The sequence below is a fragment of the Castanea sativa genome, chromosome 9 (genome assembly GCF_040712315.1).
Source record: "Castanea sativa cultivar Marrone di Chiusa Pesio chromosome 9, ASM4071231v1".
NCBI lineage: Eukaryota > Viridiplantae > Streptophyta > Magnoliopsida > Fagales > Fagaceae > Castanea > Castanea sativa.
The window spans coordinates 21,616,247-21,622,194 of record NC_134021.1 but is presented as its reverse complement, the minus strand read 5'-3'; positions in this window follow the sequence as shown (position 1 = coordinate 21,622,194).

Sequence of the window (5,948 nt, the reverse complement as noted above, 5' to 3'; positions counted from 1 at the left end):
GGACCCAAGTGGGCATGTGGGCCTTTAGGCTCTAGCAAGGAGGGCCGATCTGTTCATAAGCTAGGAATTTGTTAGTACTATGAATCGGCCCATATGCCGAGGGTCCGAAGATACAGCCGAGGGTGAGTTCCTCCTCGGACCGTTCCAAAAGGACTCGGAGATTCACTACAAAGGTCAAGGCAGAATTCTGGAAAGACTGTTGGTTAAAAGGGGGAGGCCCTGAACCTTCTAGATGCACCAGTGTTAAAGAAAATATCAAGAGCAAAGGATGTCACCTCCGCATTAAAGACTCTGCACCTACCTCCCTGGCCGCATTAATGGGGAAGTGACCCCTGAACAGTAGGGCTGAAACTTCTAGTCACTGTCCAAAAAGTATCAGGGAATAAAGTATTTAAGGGGGGTGAAGGCCAAAGAGAAAGGGGGTCGGTAACTAAGAAAGAAATTAAGAATTGTAACATTTAAAGAAAAAAAAAGAAATAATACAGAAGTAGCCATCGGCTCACGTCCGAGGAGGTCTATTTGCAATTATCGTTTATTATTTACAAGTGTTTTTAACTTTTAGCATGTTATCAAGTTCTCAGTACTTCTAACCTAGGTTTCAAACCCACACTCTACAAATTTCATTGTTTAAGGCTCATTGAGCCTGAGCCCATAACCTTCTTTGGGTTCAGGTGCAATTGTGCACTTACAAGTGACATTACTTGATTTACTTTATAAAGAGAATCAGGACTCAAATCTCTTATCTTCCATTGATGTAATTATAGAATTATAATAATTTTTTTTTTTTAATTAAAAAATGTGGGTCTACACTCATTTAGAAAACAAAAAACAAAAATTTTGAATTTTTTGTTAATTTGACAGAAAATATTAACAGTAAATGCTAATGAAGGAGTAAAGCTCTCCTTACAAAAAGTTAAAAATAGATATTGCAATTGACCCATACTTAAGGTGAGAAAGCGCAATTATCCCATAAAAGATCAAATGGAATAAAAAGACAAATGTTTTCATAATGAATCACTGATTCAAACCAGTTAATTGTGGTAAAAGTCCTCATGTATCATGTAGTATATATTAGCATGTAGTATTCCAAATGTTATGAACTACAATCAAAATTTTTAAACATCAAAGACGATTAAAATCTAAATTTCCAGAGTGTAATATTTATATTTTAGTAGAAAATTTTAAATAATTCACATGATATTAGGTTCATGCATTGTAAAGTGCATTTTCATTTTTCAATAGTGCTTCTATTTAAATTAAACGTTCATTAATGCGATGCCTTTTATTATCTTTTATTATTTTTGTTTTATGCATTATATACGTAATTTAAGATGTTACATGGGTGAATTTATTTGTATTCATCTTTTTATCTTAGGGGGCAGATTCTAAAATATGGTGGAGTGTTGTCTAAGTTACTAACAACTTCACATCCCATACTTAGTCTTCAAAATTAACTCAAGAATGTAAAGTAAGTTCTTTATCATTAAATTTTTAATGAAAATTTTCTGTAATTTATATTTATTAGATTATGAATAGGTCAAAAGTCCTGTAATTTCTATTTATAAATACTTAAGACTCAAAGTGTTGTAAGTTCCATTTTAATTGTATGTACTATTTTTTTCGATTAATATAATTATTTGAGGTTTTTCCCTTGAAATTAGAAATTAAGTAGCAACTACCAAATTAAATCTAAGTCCTTCAATCATAATACTTATAATGCGAGATTATATAGTTATATATACAAAAATGATCATAATAAAAATATCTATTAAAAACTATCATAATTACCGAATTTCATAATTGGAAACAAAAAAAAAAACACGAGAGAAGTAAAATTATGTTTTGTTAAATTTTTATGTACATTGTACAGGTTATATTGTATGGTTACGACTGACTATGTATTATTAGAAGAGAAAAACTTTTTAATGTGACTAATTTTTTCTTTTTTTAGGAACTGAATGTGACTAATTTGAATGGCCTCAACAGATAAAATGAAAAGAACGATATCCTTCTGTATATATAACAATTATTGACGGTTTCTCAAAAAAAAGAAAAAACTAATATAGACAAAAGTTTATCCTGATTAGGATGAATCATATTTGGATGAACTTTTTAGGTTGTCAAAGGTGCCAACTATTGTAGATTAGGATGCATCATATTTCAATGAACTTTTTCGGTTGTCAAAGGTGGTAACTATTGTAAACAAGAAAGGTGAGTCTTTTAGATGAATTCAATGAATCATATACAACTACAATGATTATCAATTCAAACATTCATGATGAAACAAGATTCTGCTTGAGCTGGATGTTCTATAACGGTAAGATGGATTGTAGGTCACGTTAGTGCATTTGCATCAATCATTGCAAAATAGAAAAATGTGTCAATTTTACACATTTAACCTTTCAAAATCATCCACATCAATCAAGATAAAAATATGTAAATTTGCAAAATTGCTACAGTAATTATATAAATTAGTCGCTAACTCGTGCAATGCACAGAAAAACTATTAATTTTGAAAAAAAAAATCCAACAATGAGTAAATAAACATTCTGAAAAAAAAATAATTAATTGAAATTAATCAAAATAAATAATTAATCAACCAAAAATATAGCTTTTAATAAGAAAACAAAAAATTACATGAACCTAAATAAAAAGCATTTAAGGTGATAAATTAAGATCAATCTACTGATACACAAATTCCAAAAACCCCAAGACTTAAAACTTCAAAATTTATAGAATCCCCAAATTCTACTTCAAAACCAAACCAAATTCAACAAGTTTATATATAACATACCAAATAAAAATTTATCGTTCCCTAGTCTGGAAGACATACGTTTCATCTTTGATTTTTTTTTAAAAAAAAAATAGAGATGTTTTATCTGCTATGTACAATATAAAAAACTAATTAGTAGAAATTTCAACCCAAAAACCAATCCACGATTATCAACGTGAGTCTCTTTTTTTCAACGTTAGTCTTTTTTTTTTTTTTTGAGTCCTATCATAATTTTTGTTTTTATATAAATTATCAACATTTGAGTTTGAGTTTAAGTTGGGCTTGTTAGAGAGATAGAGTTTCACTCCTTATTAAGTTTTGATTAAAAATAATAATTTTATTTAAAAATAATAATAATAATGAGTTTGAGTTTGAGTTTGAGTTTGAGTTTAAGTTGGACTTATTAGAGATATAGAGTTCTACTCCTGGTTAAATTTAAACTAAAAATAATAATTTTATTTAAATAAAATGATAATTTTATTTAAATATTGTGCTGACGTGGAAAATTGTGAAAGCTCCAGAAGTTTCGATTATATATATATATATATATATATATATATATATATATATATATATATATATATATATATATATAAAAGGACGCAATTTGGTTCCCAAGCCTAAAAGGAAAAGGATTTTGGCCCAAAAAGCCCTGTACAATGAATTTGTAGAGAGCAAACTAGAAAACTAAGCTTTAATGAATTAGATGGCAATTTCAATGAGTCTAGATAATAAGAAAATAAGAATAAACTGGTTTTACCCAATTAAAATCATCCTCGGCACAATCCGAGAAAACTAGTTCTTATATATATATATATATCTTTGGAATTTGATTACAAGTCCAGTTCTTGTTACTTCAGTATTTTTCATTAAAATCTACAATCCTCCTTGCAAGGGGCTTCTTTCTCTATTATATACCCCTCTTCTCTTCATCTCCACCATTCACGTGTAGGTTATGCTACTAGCCTTGATCCTTGTCCTATCAGTACCTTTCTGAAGTCTTTAGGAGCAGTTGTAAGGCTACTGGCCACTATTCAAGTATCACCTCCACATTAATGTGGCCATAGGGTTAGCTGCAGAACATTTAATGCGGTGGTAGCAGCTTTCTCTTAAATATTTTTCAACTTCCCTTTGTTCAATGCTTCCCTGATATTTATCTTTATTAGTAGAATCTTTTGAAGTGTTGCGCTCGCAAGTGGACCAATCCTTCTTACTTTTGCTTTGCTTAGCCAAAGAGGCATTCCTTCTCGAATTATTTTCCATAACCTCTACAGCCATAATTTGTTTGTAGCATTCTAACTCTTACGTTTTCCCTATCGTCTATCTGTCATCGGACCACTAGGCGTCCTCGAACAAGGCCCACGGCTCAATATATAATCTTGGGCCCATCATCCCAACAAAATATATATATATATATATATATATATATATATATATATATATATATATATATATATATATATATTTGCATTGACATTATTCACTTTGCATATAGATTTTTATTTATTCTTTTTTTATGTATTCCGAGGTTGAAGGGAAAGAGTAAATAGTGGTTATTGTGTGTGAAAAAAAGAAAAATAATCAGAAAAAATTAAGAAAATTTGATATTTTAATGTAATGTGATATAAAATAGATAATTTAATGTGGAGTTTTTTTTTTTTTTTGAGAGATGAATATGTAAAATAGAAAAAATCGATTCTTATGTTAAAATGGACAGATATTTTTGCACGAGTTGATATGAAAGCTCTAATATATAGCAATTTAGGATTTAGGCCATTGCATTTGGTTTTTTTTTTTTTTAGAGAGTTTCAACCTATGGCATCAACTACTGATGAATGATGATAGCTCTTTATTATCAAACCAAGACACCAATCGGTTTTTGGTAGTAGCGCCTCTAAGATTTTTTTCTAGGGGGTCAATAAGAAGATAAATCTTACATAGAAAATGAATCTTGTGGTCTAGGATGTTTCTTTATTACAAATTTGTTCATAGTACTACAAGAAAATAAAATATAAACTATTAGTTCATTTGGCATAGAGTTTCATAATACAATGAACATAGTAATTATTATTGCTAAGATGAAATCTTGAAAATCATCCATAGTTTTCAAATACAATAAAATTATTAATTATTATTGTTAAGTGAACTTTAATTATCATTGCTCCAAATACTTCTATCTATTAGTTTGTTTATACTCTTTACAATTCTTGTATCTAACAATTTAACTCAACTTTGACAACTATTATTCTTTGTAACTGTATTAAGTTTGTTTGGGTCTTGATTATAAGCTAACTTATTACTTCATCTTTTTTTCTACTATTTGCGGGTCTCATATGATTTCCTACTTATTTTATACTTTAAGCAAAAAGTTAGATAAACTATTTCCAAATAAAAGCTAAGAAAATTTTTGTTGTGTTAACATTTGCTTTTGTCTTCATTCAATCACTTTTGGCACGTCCCACGCTCCTAATCCCTACTCAACAAATAACAAATTAAAAGCACTTCAGATTCAGTAACTAATTTTTATTTTCAAAGTTTTAGATTAAATTAGCTTGTTGTTTGACTCTCTTTTTTTTGTTTAAAAATGCCAAAATATTAGTAAGAGGATTATATTTAAAGTTATTTTAGTTGTGATTAAAAAAAATTAGGGTCAAAATGTTCTGATTTTTATTTTAGAGGGTCAAAACAAAATAAATTTTTATATTTTATATATTTTTTCTTGACAATTCAGGGGGTTCATTTGAGCCCCCTGGAACATGGCTACGGCCGCCCATAACTTTTTGGTCTTTTAAAGTTCAAACAAAATCGAAGAAATATATATATAAAATATTTATTATCTAGAGAAAATTTTTAAACCATTAAATGAATTGTAATCATCGAAGTAAGAAATTGTAAGGCGATTAAAACTGACCATGATGACTTAAGTGCGTCGCTGTCGGCTGAACCATCCTAGCCTCTTGGTCCTGATATTTGGACAACAACTGAACAAGTCCACAGGTTTATGTGGGCCTAGGCTGATTATGTATGAGTCAGACTGTATGTTCATGTAAAACAAAAGATTTACTCAAGTTTAGGTTGGGCCGTAATCAATGGGCTCATTTCTATTTTTATATATATGGACTACTTTTTTTTTAGGTGCTATATGGGCCAAACTTAACTGTAAGCCGAAGTATGA